The following is a 15,090-nucleotide window of genomic DNA, read 5'->3' on the forward strand; positions in this document are numbered from 1 at the left end:
CACTGTAAACAGTGTGGGCAAGTTGCCGCCTTCCCCCCCTGAGGCGACGGACGGTTTGCCAGAACCTTTTTGGAGCCGACCGATAGTCGTTCTCCATGGCCTCACCGAACTCTTCCCACGCCCGAGTTTTTGCTTTGGCGACCGCCACAGCTGCACACCGTTTGGCCTGCCGGTACCGGTCAGCTGTCTCTGGAGACCCACAGGCCAGCCATGCCCTGTAAGCCTCCTTCTTCAGCCTGACGGCTCCCCTCACCTCTGGTGTCCACCAGCGGGTTCGAGGATTACCCCCGCGGCCGGCCCCAGCAGCCTTGCGGCCACAGCTCACAGCAGCCGCCTCGACAATGGCAGAGCGGAACATGGCCCATTCGGACTCAATGTCCCCCACTACCCCCGTGATGTGATCAAAGCTCTGCCGGAGGTGGGAGTTAAAGATCGTTCTGACTGGTTCTTCTGCCAGGCGTTCCCAACAAACCCTCACTACTCGTTTGGGCCTGCCAGGTCTGCGCGGCATCTTCCCCTGCCATCTGATCCAACTCACCACCAGGTGGTGATCAGTTGACAGCTCAGCTCGTCTCTTCACCCGAGTGTCCAGAACATGCGGTCGCAGGTCAAATGATACGACTATAAAATCTATCATAGACCTGCGACCTAGGGTGTCCTGGTGCCATGTGCACCGGTGGGCATCCTTATGCTTGAACATGGTGTTCGTTATGGCCAAACTGCGACTTGCACAGAAGTCCAATAACTGAACACCACTCGGGTGCAGGTCGGGCCTGCCGTTCCTCCCAATCACACCTCTCCAGGTCATGCTGTCGTTGCCCACATGAGCGTTGAAGTCTCCCAGTAGGACAATGGAGTCCCCAGCCGGGGCACCATCCAGTACCCTTCCCAAGGACTCCAAAAAGGGTGGGTACTCTGAACTAGTGTTCGGCGCATATGCGCAGACCACAGTCAGGACCCGTTCCCCGACCCGAAGGCGCAGGGAAGCAACCCTTTCGTCCACGGGGGTAAACCCCAACGTACAGGCAGAGAGTCGAGGGGCAACCAAAAAGCCCACCCCAGCCCTCCGCCTCTCACCCGGAGCAACTCCAGCAAAAGAGAAAGTCCAACCCCTCTCAAGGACTCAGGTTCCGGACCCAGAGCTATGTGTCGAGGTGAGGCCGACTATATCTAGCCGGTAACGCTCAACCTCTTCCACCAGCTCTGGCTCCTTCCCCAACAGAGAGGTAACGTTCCATGTCCCAAAAGCCAGCTTCCATGTCTGTGGTTCAGACAGCCGAGGCACCCGCCTGAAACTGCCACCCAAACCACATTGCACCGGACCCCTCCGGTTCCCCCGATGAGTGGTGAGTCCAAGGGAGGACTTTTTTATTTGTTTCTAACAATTTACATAATTTTGTACATTTTCTGGTTTCTTTATATTGTACTAAACAGTCACATGCTGAAATATAAAGGAGAGGATCAGATCCACAAACACACAAATTACCTCACACAACGATGGGTGACAAATCAAGAGAAAAGCAAACATAAGGAAAAGCCTGCCCTCCTATGCTTAAATTGATATCAGCTGCATTGTGGACAGTGTGTGTGTGTGTGTGTGTGTGTGTGTGTGTGTGTGTGAGAGAGAGAGAGAGAGAGAGAGTAGGTGGGTGCATGGTGCCCATGAATTTGTGTCAGTGTGTCAGGCCTGGCTATGGTGATTAGCTGTGCTACCCATGTGCTGTAACACAATGAGGGCTGGATTACTTGGAAACTGAGACTCCTGCGAGCCATTATTTTTTCACTGACTGATACGTGTTATCTTGTGCCGTGTCACCACATACTGCCGGCTACAGAGGCTGTCTCTGACCTGGACAGTTCACCTATATCAGCCACTTGAAATTCAAATAATCCAGTCATGATCACTATCTGTATAAGGATAGATCAGACGCGAGTAGAAAATATTGCCCACAGAGAATGGCTCGCATTCCATTTTTAATCAGTACAGAACAGATCAGCGATAGATGCAGAGAGTTAAAATAGTTTCTAGTGGAGGACACAACCAGTCGGTTAAAATGTAAACATGTTTTTTTTCTGACATTCAGAAGAACATGGCTCGACCTTTGTGTCCATATGTGAGGCTAAAAACATATAACAAGGCACAAGCTACTTTATGCAGGCTTACGTATACTTGTGTGTTTATATTTGCTTTACAATGCAGAATACTGATATCTCTCTTTAATGTAAATATCAAACTGAGCACAAACAGACTAAGCATAAACAGAAGATAGCAGTTAACTTGTTGTAAACTAGCAGTGTAGCAGAATATGAATACATTTCTCCTGACATTTTCCCAGCATATCTAGATAATGCAGAATGTAACACAAAATCATCACATTGGACATAATGAAAAATAAAGAGTTGGTGGAATCTGTTTTAGAGGTGCTGATTTCCCTGTGTGCTCATTTTAGAGGCTGTTTGTGGGGGTGGTCGACTATTCTGGGTAAGAGGTAATATTTTGGCCTTCCTAACTGACTTGAAAGGCAAAAGATACGATTTGAGTAAAGCATCATTGAGGTTCTTAAAGGAACTGTAGTTCCAAAAAAACAAAAAAACAACAACAAAAAAACAATAATTCCCTTAGTTTTAAAGTTTAAATTTTTGAAAGAACAAAAGTAGGCATCATCCATGCATCCATCTAGGAGTAAACATTTATTTGTTTCAATTTTTGCAACTCAGGAGTGCATATATCTTCCTTGTAAGTGCTTATAGAGATGAATTATGTCAACACTGTGAAATTAATATGTATTTATACATGTGCGTATACACACATTGTTGCTCTTCAGCGAATAGTTCTTTATCCATGCATTTCATAAGTATACACAATGTGTGGCTATACAATGTAGCATCTCCATTTCATGTGTCCCATTCACTCATCCATTCATTACTGCTCTGCACTACACAATCAACAGGATAAAAAGGATCGCAGCCTTGTAAGATGAACAGGGAAACATATTGTCAAGTCCTGAAAGACACAAAACAGGGTAGGACAGACATTCACTCTCTTTTTCACACCCACCTTTCTCCTTTATGTTCTTCTTAACTACTGTTACTACATGAAATATGATGACAAAACAAGCTTTCAGTTAACTCGTTTGTTGAATATACTTTGCTAAAAATCACCAGGCTGCAGAGTACTACTGAGGCTGCTGTTGATTATTTCACAAGCCCAAATTAGATTTCTTGATTTCTGCAAATGTTCAATTCATTAGCAGCTGGTGTGGGTTTCCATCTCCCCCTCTCTGTTCTTGTACACTGAGTTAGAACAGATGAGTAAGCAAAACATCACCTTATTTCCATTGCTTTTGCTCAAATACATTGAAAGGGATCCACTTTTTCCTGTAATCACAACCATCACCCTGCATGAGAAAAAGGAGTCTCCATGACAATAGATTAGCAGCTAAGTGTGTTTGCGCTCATGTGTAGGTGCATGTTTCACAGAATAGGACGTGTTCTGTCAGGAAATCAACCGTTTCATCATCATTTTCTGCTGACATGATCATCAAGCACAGAAGATAGGGTGATGTGACACGGCAGATATAATCCATTGACATCTTTCTCCTAGAATATTTTAGGATGAATTTTAAATGTTCTCCTTTGTCAACTGTCCGAGATAAAAACAGCTATACATACAACAGCTAAAAGAACAGTACAAAGACACATCAATAAATATTTTCTTTAGCTTTGTTCACAAAGATTTTTTTCAACATGGAGCTAAAATACACCCATCCCCTCCCCTCTCTCTCTCTCTCTCTCTCTCTCTCGCTCTCTCTCTCTCTCCCCCGCTCTCCTTCTGTGACTGTCAATAATCCATGTACTGCAGATTGCACAACTGATCACAAGCTGCAATCACAAGATGTGGCATAATCATAATGTCTGTGACGAGAAAACAGGAATGTCTTTGTTTGTGTCCTCATTCCTGAAGTAATTATTTGTGTCCTCAGTCTTGCTGAATTTCTGAATTAAGAAAAAACCTGATCTAGGTCAGTTGAAGCATCCTGAGACAACCTGTGATCTATTATTCACAACTTCTGGCACAAATTTCCTCAGGTTGCATTAATTACAGCTTGATACTCTGTTATCTAATTAGATATCATAAACATAAGTAATTGGAGTCTGTAATACATTTTGTGCAGGGACTGCAGTTAGTGAGGTAAAGCCATGAAGTCAGGCAAGAACAAGAACAATTTAATTATGGCTGACAGCAATTTATCATAAAAATTGAGAGAGTGTATTTCAGAAATGATTCTGTTTGTGAAATGTTTATGGCATCAAAGAAGTTGGTTTTTTTTTTAAAGCAGTTATATTTTTAGAAAACAGTGTTAGACAATAAGCATCAGCTTCATTCTGAGGCTTTGTGCAGGTTAAGGCAGTAAAAGATTTTTGACCTTTTCTCAGGTGACCTACGACAAAGATGAGAAAAAAACTACAAAATACTGAGCAGACTGAAGCCTTTCAGAATCCCAGTGAATAGCACTGAGGGCTTTCTTTATAAGGAGGAAATAATTCATCCATGCCTAGAAAAAAATCTTCCTGTACCTCAAGTTATTCAATTGACAGTTCCACTCTGCTATATATCCCACCATGGCTGGGGTTTTAGCTATTTAGTTTCAAACATAAATCTTCACAAATAAATCTTTTCATTTGTCATTTGTATTGAAAGAAAGATTGCATCATTTCTACGGTAATAAGGATTAACTACAGATTCTAATTCTTTAAGCCTTGAATCATTCTCCGAAAAAAAAAACAGTTGCTGCTCTTCTCCTACGACTGACATAGAAAAAGATATTGAAACTGTAGGTAATTTTAGCTGCAGTAACATACATCTTGAACTTTCTATTGCTGTTGAAGGGGATGTCTTTGTGACTTGAACACAATATGTGGCTGTACAGGATGTCGGGGGGAGGGAGGGTTAGTGTATAGCTCATTTGTAAGTAGCTACCCCTCCTTTCCTGTTGTCTACCTCCCCCTGCTCCCATCTACTTCCTTTATGTATATAGGCCAGACATACACATATATAGAACCTTACCTATTATATTTTATTAGCTCAGGGGCTGGAGTGTCTTTGTTAATCAAAGCGTCCTTGTCCAAGAAACTCAAATGTTCTCAGCATCACTCTGTGAAAAAGGTTGAAATAATGAAGTGTTGTTGTTTTTTTCAATTCAAAAAAAAAATTTCCTCAGTACAAAAACGGGATTGTTCAACATATTACCATATTTATTTTTGTGCGAAATTCAGAAAATAAATTGTGCTTTTCACTCGTGTCAGTTCCATTCTCTCATGACCTTTACACAATGAAAATACACCAAAGTATGTCACTTTATTCAATCACCAACTGTTTTTAGACCCAAGATTACTTTAATTAATGAAAAATGCTGCACATAAAATTGATTCCCAAACATGCATGCGGTCAAGAAAATTGAAGAGACAAGATGCCAGATGGCACAAAATCACCCCGTAAAGCCCTGCATTGAGCTGTTAGAGCAGTTACATAATAGGAGTTACTTTAATTATGTGTTCAATTAAGTAATTAATCTTGGAGATAATATGAATGTCCCAAACACACAATAGCATTTTGAAGTTGTCATTATAACCATTAAGCCTTGTGAGTTCTCATTTACGTGTGAACCTGGACTGCTTGGATCATGTCTTATGTAAGGAACCTAAAGTGCCTTTAAGTTTCTCGCTAGCAGGGGTCGTAGTTTCACCACTGTGGGTTTTATTCAAAACAATCCTCACCACATGACTCTAATAAACCCAGGGAGGGAAGAGGAGGGCATGTATAAACAAAGACATTTCTATCCTGCTGAGAGAAAAGACTCTTTTAAACTGACTGATGTGACCAAACAAGCAAATCTAATAATCTACTGCACTATTATGGCCAGCAAAATGCAATGTTGTTTCTACTGCACAGATGATGAGAGGAAAAACATTTAGGAGATTTGTGGCTGTAACATTGCAGTTTATTATAAAGATTAAAGCTACGTGCATTGTTGTGCAATCATATATGACATAGGAAAAGTAGGTCAGCTGAGTTGATATATGACCTTTAAGAAGGGGACACAGTGGTGCAGTGGAAGTGTTGTTGCCTCACAGCTAGAAGGTCCTGGGTTCCATTCCCACAGAGGACACTGTGAGAGTGGAGTTTGCATGTTCTCCCCGTGTCCCCAGGGGTTTCCGATACACAAACCCCTAAAAAAAACATGCAACAATCATTGTCACTGTAGAAACTCCTCTGGTCAATTGTGGTGCCTCGTGGGAGGGGAAGGGATTGGTGGGAATAACGTGATCCCCCTACGTGATATGTCCTGCTGGTGAAAGCCCCTCCTGTCTCGTAACAAAAAGCGGTCTTCTAACGGGCCACGTATAGGTGGATGCATGAGCCCAGTTCGGGCTTCCCCCCAGGCTGACAAAGATAGCTAGTGCCTTTAAGGCAGTTATCTGTCAGATAGCTAGTGCCTTTAAGGCAGAGGTAGTGCCCAGGATTTGGAGCAAATGGGCACTGGGCATTTGGAAATGGGTTACTATGTGTGAATGGGTGATTGAGATGACAGTGTAAATGCAAAAAATGCTGCTAAGGTAGAAAAGTGCTATATAAATTGAGTCCATTTACCACACACACACACACACACACACACACACACACACACACACACACACACACATTATATATATATACATATATATACATATATATATATATGTGTATATATATATATATATATGAACTTTAAGGTAACTAGTTTGTTCATGAAAACATTTACAGAGGTCTTGCAAAGAGACCAGAAAAGAGAGACACTTTTTTTTTGAAACAGCAAAGAAAGATTTAAATTCATTGTTGTCCTTCATTGTTTGAAGCTTGAGGGTAAGTGATGACCACAGTCTAATTGACATGACCTTGGAGTGCCTCTGGGCTCCTGTGCGAAGAAGAAATGCGGAGTTGATGGATGAGATGGGGTTTAAAGAAGTAGGCCACCAGGGAATACATAGAATACAGAAAATCAGGAAATTTAATAAGAATATGCAGTACATTTCATTTCTTTCATCTGATATCTTGTGTTTTGATATGGAATGATTTAGTTGTCTCATAGTAGTTGAAGAACAGATAGAAAAAATTAAAGCTGCAAGCAGCATTGTTGGGGACTGAGCCTCCTCGCGCCCACGGCCAGTTGGCAGGAGTCGTCCTGAATCCAGTGGTTTAAGTGTGAAATTGGTGGGACTTGTAGTTTAGAAGATAGAAGCCTCAGTGTGATGCTAAGTGTGAGCGCAAAGCTGAGAGCAGGCCCTTTAAGAACCCCTCCCCTGCTGCTCTGTCTTTGATCTGTGCTAGAGTGAGAGCAGAGCTGAGAGCTGGCCCTTTAAGAACCCCTCCCCTGCTGCTCTGTCTTTGATCTGTGCTAGAGTGGAGAGCAGAGCTGAGAGCTGGCCCTTTAAGAACCCCTCCCCTGCTGCTCTGTCTTTGATCTGTTGTAGAGTGAGAGCAGAGCTGAGAGCTGGCCCTTTAAGAACCCCTCCCCCGCTGCTCTGTCTTTGATCTGTGCTAGAGTGGAGAGCAGAGCTGAGAGCTGGCCCTTTAAGAACCCCTCCCCCGCTGCTCTGTCTTTGATCTGTGCTAGAGTGGAGAGCAGAGCTGAGAGCTGGCCCTTTAAGAACCCCTCCCCCACTGCTCTGTCTTTGATCTGTGCTAGAGTGAGAGCAGAGCTGAGAGCTGGCCCTTTAAGAACCCCTCCCCCACTGCTCTGTCTTTGATCTGTGCTAGAGTGAGAGCAGAGCTGAGAGCTGGCCCTTTAAGAACCCCTCCCCCACTGCTCTGTCTCTGATCTGTGCTGGAGAGAGAGCAGAGCTGAGAGCTGGTCCTTTCAGAACCCCTCCCCCACTGCTCTGTCTTTGATCTGTGCTAGAATGGAGAGCAGAGCTGAGAGCTGGCCCTTTAAGAACCCTCCCCCACTGCACTGTCTCTGATCTGTGCTAGAGTGAGAGCAGAGCTGAGAGCTGGCCCTTTAAGAACCCCTCCCCCACTGCTCTGTCTTTGATCTGTGCTAGAGTGGAGAGCAGAGCTGAGAGCTGGCCCTTTAAGAACCCCTCCCCCACTGCTCTGTCTTTGATCTGTGCTAGAGTGAGAGCAGAGCTGAGAGCTGTCCCTTTAAGAACCCCTCCCCCACTGCTCTGTCTTTGATCTGTGCTAGAGTGAGAGCAGAGCTGAGAGCTGGCCCTTTAAGAACCCCTCCCCCACTGCTCTGTCTTTGATCTGTGCTAGAGTGGAGAGCAGAGCTGAGAGCTGGCCCTTTAAGAACCCCTCCCCACTGCTCTGTCTTTGATCTGTGCTAGAGTGAGAGCAGAGCTGAGAGCTGGCCCTTTAAGAACCCCTCCCCCCGCTGCTCTCTGCTGTCTGTGCTAGAGTGGAGAGAGAGGAGGATTTAGACATTTTGAGTGTGTAAAAAGCTAGTAAGTCACCATATATTGGTCAAAAATGGAATGTAATACCATATTTTTGTCGGGATTTTTTGTCAGAAATCCAGTGGTGTGTCTTTTGAAGGTGTGAGAGTTGTAGTTTAGACGTGAGAAGCGAGTGTTTGAGAGTATGTACCATGAGAGTAGAAAGCCTCCCCATTGGTTTGCATTGTATGTGGAAAAAGTGTCCCCGACTTTGAGGTCTTATGAAATCCACACCGTTGGAGTTATTACGGATATTTCCATAAATTTTAATCTTCAAAGTGTCCTGAGTCATGTATTAAATTTTGGAAGCCATGAACACCCTAGGAGGAGATAGTGTTTGTTGGGGGTGTGTAAATGTCCACATTTTGACGGTTTTGTCCATTTTGTTGACTTCTTGTTGGTTTTAAGTGAGGGGTGTTAGTGTATGACTTGTGCATCTTGATGAGACGAATAAATCGGTGTTGGTCCCATGTCTGTAGGACATTCCTAGGGTCAGTTATGGTCATAAATGCGTTTTAATCTCCTTAGCTGGCGCTATTGAGCTTATTCGAATTTTTTTTTATTTTGAACATCGATTTTTCTGGCAGACCGGGTGTATGAGCAAAATTGGTGAGTTTTCAAGCGTGTTCAGGGGGTCAGTTTTAGTGTTCGTGTTTTGAGTGTGTCGAGCAAACATAATCGGGTCTTCGCCCCGGAGTACCTCCGGGCTCAGGCCCTAAAAATGGAGTGTACAAACGTAAACTGCTAAAGCCAAGCTGGACCTTTTTTCTGCAGCAGTGAGGTGTTCAGTGTGTGCAGCTAATGCCAGCTTGTGGGTCCATTCATACATGGGTCATGCATTGGTAAGTAGGTCAGAAATACGTGGCATAGCATGCTGAGTCATTTGGGATGAGGAAAGAAGCATGGTGGTGGCCTGTATTAAAACCACCATTTTCATGTTCTCTCACCTTTTAAAACGTGACGGAGATTTAGAATATCCACTGCTGTCTTGTTTCTCTAAAGAACTGAATGAAAAGCCCTGCCCAATCGCTAGCCTGTGGAGTTCAAACATTATAAATGCATAAACACACTGAATTACACCATTTGTTGTGTAGTCTGGTAAAACAGTAAAGATCTAATAGCATGGTTTTACAGACACGAAAGGACATAAACGGTCAGGGTATAAATATCCTGTGCTGTGGTTTAAATTTTATGCAGCATTTACTGTAATGACACTGCATATAACTTACTCTGATGGATGAAATGCTCCAACTCACTCTCTTCATCATACCAAGGCCTGCGAAATTTATTGAAATTCATCAACACTTAGAGAGGCAAACTGTGATTGTAGTCATGATTACCTGAAAGCAAGAAAAATGGTCTCTAGGCGAGCCTGTGTCTCTTCATATCTTCCAGCAGAGCTAGAGTGAGAGAGTGAGGGTTAAAGAAAGAAAAGGATGGGCCCCAGGTTGGCCCCTAACAGTGCTTGTGTAATAGACGGTTTGTCAAACACTCATTGCCGCGGGCAAAAGCACAGAATGATGAGGGTTGTAATTTGAAACCTTTCAAGCATGGGGGAAATTTGAAACTTTTCTACAATGATACTTGGCCAAACATATCAGCCATTATAAATAAAGGCCAACTTTTCGTAAATGTAACTTTAGCTGAGGATTGAACACACTCTTCCAGCTTCTTCTTGGTAGGTGTGATTGGCTGTCGTCATACATGCTAAACCTCTCCTCAGAGCAGCTGTCAGGAAAAAATGGATCTCACATTTATTTACATGGCTGCATTGCAACAAATTAGCTTGGCATTCAAAACCGTATTGTTCAAACATAGCATGCACATGTCCACACACAGACTGAAGGTGTGGTTCAGAATGAGTCTTCAACGTTGGTTATGATGCAGGTGTGTTGGCTGCTTCCATTCACTTCCCTCTGCTGCAGTACAAAAGCAGTCCCCTTCATGCAATCAAGTGTTTTTTTCTGGCCACTTCTGTCAGAGGTAAACAGCCTTTCTCTGGGAGCTCGTGAAGAGTGAGTGTGTGTGTGTATGTGTATGTGTGTGTGTGTGTGTGTGTGTGTGTGTGTGAGAGTGCACACATATGTGTGTTGTGCCGTGCAACCATGTGTGAGTCTCTATGAGCACATATGTACACATTTGTGGGTGTTACCTCACCCTCAGGGCCGATGATTCATTACAGACAAGCCATGGGGTCGGGGGCCCTGCTCGGCTGTTGTCATGGAAGCCAGGGCTAGAAACAGCAGATCTCCTTTCAGTATCATCTTCAGATTGTTGAGACATCGACTTCTCTCTCTCTCTCTCTCTCTCTCTGTGCATTTCTCTGTGTTTATCCTCTTGAGATTGTATTAGTGCACTAACCCCCTGTTTCTTTCCTTAGGATTATATATGGTTATTTGTAAATTTGCCTGTTTTTCATATTAGCTAATTACTGAACCGTTATTCAGACCAATGTGGAGCAAGAAGGGCACCCTATAGAACACGCTCCTCTACCAAGGTCCATGGGGGAAAAAAAATGCTTTACTTTCAAAGTTAATGGATCTCCCCCAAGATTAGATTTTTTTTTATATGCTTTATCTTATATACTGATGAGCAAAATATGTAAAATTCCTTTCAGAAATATAGAATATTTTTGGTGCTGTGTGTCTGTTTAAAGTAGAATTACACAAAAATGAAAAGGTAGATTTTTACCAAACTTGGTGGGGGGGGTAGCATGAGCCAAGAAAGAACCCATTAAATTGTGGCACCAACATAAAAAGAACAAGTTCACCTTGGGTTTGTCCAAGTGCACCTTTGTGGAGGTATGCACTCTCCCAGCCCTTTAATTTTCTATTTTTTTTTTTTCAAACCAAGAAGCAAAAATCACCATTGATCTCTGGTGGACACCCAAATGGTCATGCTCATGCTTGCACGTACAAGAATCTGGAGTGTATTTCCACACAATAATATGCACACACATGTATACACACAAGCACACACACAGTCATGCATACTAAGACCCTTTGACCCAGTGGTATGACAAAACATATTTTTCAAGATCTTTTCCACAGATCTCCATTCAGCTTGGCATCTCTGTTTACTCCTCTATGACACTGAAACTGGTTTGAAGAGAAAATTCAGAGCAGGTTTGACCAATGAAAATTTGTAAAGATACAGAGCTATTTGTGCTCTGTGTCTACATTTGCTGAGGTATCCCTCTAGGCGATCATCAGAAAGTATTTGTATGGATGGTATGTGACGGCATGATCAACTGGACGCACTCAAAGGCATGTGTAGGCATGTCCAGATATTAGGATGTTGAAAAACTTCTGTTTTTTTTAGTTCATATATTCATTGTTTGTTTATAATGTGTAAGAATATATACATGATGACCTTGTTCCAACATGTGACATAATCATAGAAATGAGGAAAGGATTAGCACTTAATTAACAATGAGGAGGGAAAAAAAAACAGCAGATGGGATGAATGGGATATGAGGTAATGAACTCTCTGGCTATGCACTCGAGCCCCACACACACACACACACACACACACACATATACACACACAAACACACGGTTTAAGATTTTTACAGCCAACCAAAAGGTCTGTTATTGAAAGATGACTGTGAAATAACTCAATTTTCATGTGTAAAGACTCAGTGGTTGGAAAGGAACATAAAAACTGTCATTGTGCGTGTTGTTCACGCTGAATACTTCTGCACATCTGAGCCTGGATCAACAATATTATCCTGAGATGACAAATATGACCAGGAGGCTGCTATCCATTGTCCAGATGCCTCCTTATTAGATATTCCTCTCAGGAGCTTTGCTGTTAGTTTAAACCTCTCAAACATAATCTCTGTCTTAATCTCTCTTTGGTATCAGTATCATCTATTAGCTAGTCTAAACTCATGTCTATTCCTCTATTAATCAATTATCAAGCCCTGTCACAACGATGCAAATCCATGCAGTCGCTCCTATCTGTCATAGCTGTCACATGTAATGTTATCTGGATGTACGCTGATCAATATCGACGACCAACGCTCTCTGAGGGAGGTGAGCGGACAGATACACCATGGTAAATGTCAGCTTTAATTGGATGCCCATCCTATAAATATGCAAAATAAACAGTAGGATTCTTGATCTTTTATCATCAGCTGCTGAGGGAGGATAAATGTTCCTTAGTGACTGAAGGATACTCCACTCAATTATTCAGTTTATTGGATGCTTCCTAAATCACATTTGGGTCACATCACCACAAACAAAACCTCATTATTAGTGACCTTAAAGGATGGATGAAAAATTTTCCATCTCCTTTTTTTCTAGATCTAACAGTCCACAACTGTTGTCCCAGATTACAATTTTTCATTCTCCTCTTTTTCCTTGGTACCATCATATTGTTCATTTTTTTTCTCAATTTAGTTTGGATCGTGTCGTGTAGCGTCATGTCATAACAGAAGGGGTGACAGGGATGAGGAAGAAGTTTCTTTTGACTGAAGAGAACCAGTTTTAGGGTGGGCAGCCATCCACCTCAACCTGCCAGGTAGTTGAAATTAAATATACCCTTTTCACACTGAAAAATGCGTGTCAATGCAGGTTTTTGGACCCACGTTTGCTCAGCATTAGGGCGCATTCAAGCTTTCTGAAGACCCGAGTCTGAATTCCCGCTGTGAGGGCTGCGCCAGAACACTGAGAGGTAAACAAACAACATGGATGACGGCAAGTCAAACGTTAGCGTTGTTGTTGCGTGCATTGGAACGTTGTCTCTATTGCAAAGCATACAAACTCGGGGCAGATTGGAAAATGTCCGAGCGCTAATGCGGCGAAGGAGGATGGAGTTTTTGGTGAGTCTGGAAGGGAGCTGAAGAAGCTACAGGCGAAGCCTGACAGGCGGCACAGTGACAAAATCAGGATGCGACAGAAAGGTTGCGTGAAACCTGAGACGACGCGGGTTGCCTTTTCACACTGCAGGCGAGCCGAGTCGCTAAACACCCATGTCGCTTGGCGAGTTGGTCGACGAGGGCTGAAATGCCAAGCCGACCCTTTCAGAGTGCCGAGAAACTTACGCTGACCCACGTTTTTGGTGCAGTGTGAAAGGGCCTATAGTTAACAACTTAAATGTCTCAACAGAAAATTAGCTTATGGTGCATTCACTCTTACCTTGTTCAGTTCTGTTGAATTACACTGTCAGTTCTCCCCGTGTGCTGGGTGTGGACACAGATCAAAACCAGACAGAGCAAGTGGGTGTGGTGGTTTCGTTTTAGGTGGTTTGGAGCAGTTCATTTGTGGTGTGAAGATGACTTGACCTTAGTCTGACTCAACTATAAGAATACTCATGTTTTAGCCAAAATGGCTTCTGTAGCCAATAGCACAAAACCGTCTGAGCAGAAGAAAAAGTAGACAGTGGACTTTGTCAAATACTTTGTAGTTTGTAGTCAGGCATTTTGGTTTGCCTGGGTTTTTCTTTAAAAGAAAACAAACCACACTGAAAGAATTGTTTCACATTTACAAATGAATAAATTTATATTCTCCTTTCTATGCTCACAAAAAACAGGACATTCTGAAGAGATATTCAATTTTATAAAAAAAAAAAAGAGGATTAGATGAATCACTGACTGTACCTTTAAATTAGTACAAATGCTATCATCCCACCATGGCACCACTTTGGACCATGTTAAGACACATTCTAAAATATAGAAGAGAAAGCGAAAGGGGGAAGCACCCTGTTGCTTGGCATACTGACCTATTGATGTGAACCTGGTGCAGATGAAAGATAGGAAAAAAACAACCAAATTACAGCTACACACAGAGCCAGAGGGAAAGAGATTAGCAAGCATTTGAAAGAGGAGAAGGGAGAGGGTTTAGCTGAATGAGGGAGAGAAGAGGAGAGAAGAGAGGATTACGGAGCCTGGATCCTAAAATAATCTTCTCGGTATTCTGGGCTTTGTGCGCTGTCGGACAGCAGCCAGCTTCGGCTATTCAATTGTCGTTTTGAACTTGTGCACAACATTTTTGAGAATGAGATCATCACTTTCAGAGGTGGCGGTATCTCTCACACTGGCAAACACACACGCACGTACATGAAAATACGCACACACAAACACACACACACACACACACACACACACACACACACACACACACACACACACACACACACACACACACACAGCAACAGGCATTTATTTCCATCTGCCCTAATCTGGAAAGCTGGTTGGGGGAGCTATGTGCCTGTACGTGAAGCACCGCCTTCTTTCCGAGCTCCATGTTCCAATTTAGGTATTGCCATGGTTACATAAGATTCAGGGTCAGGGGGTCAGTGACGTTGAAGGCAAACACCGGATGGATGTATAGCTGGTTCATGGCAACAGAGGGACATGCAGGACATAATATAATCCCAGAAAGACAGCAGATGAGGATCAGGAAGGAAACTTTAGACTGACCAAACCACCTAAATACAAGGAAGTGGAAGTTTACAGCCTTTAAACATTGACATGCCACTTTTCCTTGTATTGTTTTTATTGCTTTGCACTTCTATTCTTGCATATTCTCTTGTTTTGTTTTGTGCAGTTCTCACACAAAGGCAGAACCTGAAGAAAAATAGATATAAAACAGATAAAAGACCTTATATGAA

At 42.9% G+C, this 15,090-nt stretch overlaps 1 long non-coding RNA gene across 3 annotated transcripts; it reads right to left on the reverse strand.

The window, feature by feature from the left end:
- Positions 1 to 2,438: 2,438 nt before the first annotated feature.
- On the reverse strand, positions 2,439 to 14,303 carry LOC147250024 (uncharacterized). Of its 3 annotated transcripts, none has more exons than XR_015119216.1 (6): positions 14,200 to 14,303; positions 13,617 to 13,660; positions 10,633 to 10,708; positions 9,816 to 9,875; positions 5,069 to 5,156; positions 2,439 to 3,004 (listed from the first exon to the last, which is right to left on the reverse strand). It is a non-coding gene; the product is annotated as an uncharacterized LOC147250024 (long non-coding RNA). The 3 variants fall into 3 exon arrangements; XR_015119217.1 differs by lacking the exons at positions 2,439 to 3,004; positions 5,069 to 5,156 and adding exons at positions 6,936 to 6,956; positions 9,423 to 9,509; XR_015119218.1 differs by lacking the exons at positions 2,439 to 3,004; positions 5,069 to 5,156 and adding an exon at positions 5,193 to 6,231.
- Between the last annotated feature and the right edge of the window lie 787 nt (positions 14,304 to 15,090).

Source organism: Aulostomus chinensis, chromosome 14, assembly GCF_037954235.1.
Source record: "Aulostomus chinensis isolate RoL2024-O1b breed Wild chromosome 14, RoL_Achi_v1.0, whole genome shotgun sequence".
NCBI classification, from domain to species: Eukaryota; Metazoa; Chordata; class Actinopteri; order Syngnathiformes; family Aulostomidae; genus Aulostomus; species Aulostomus chinensis.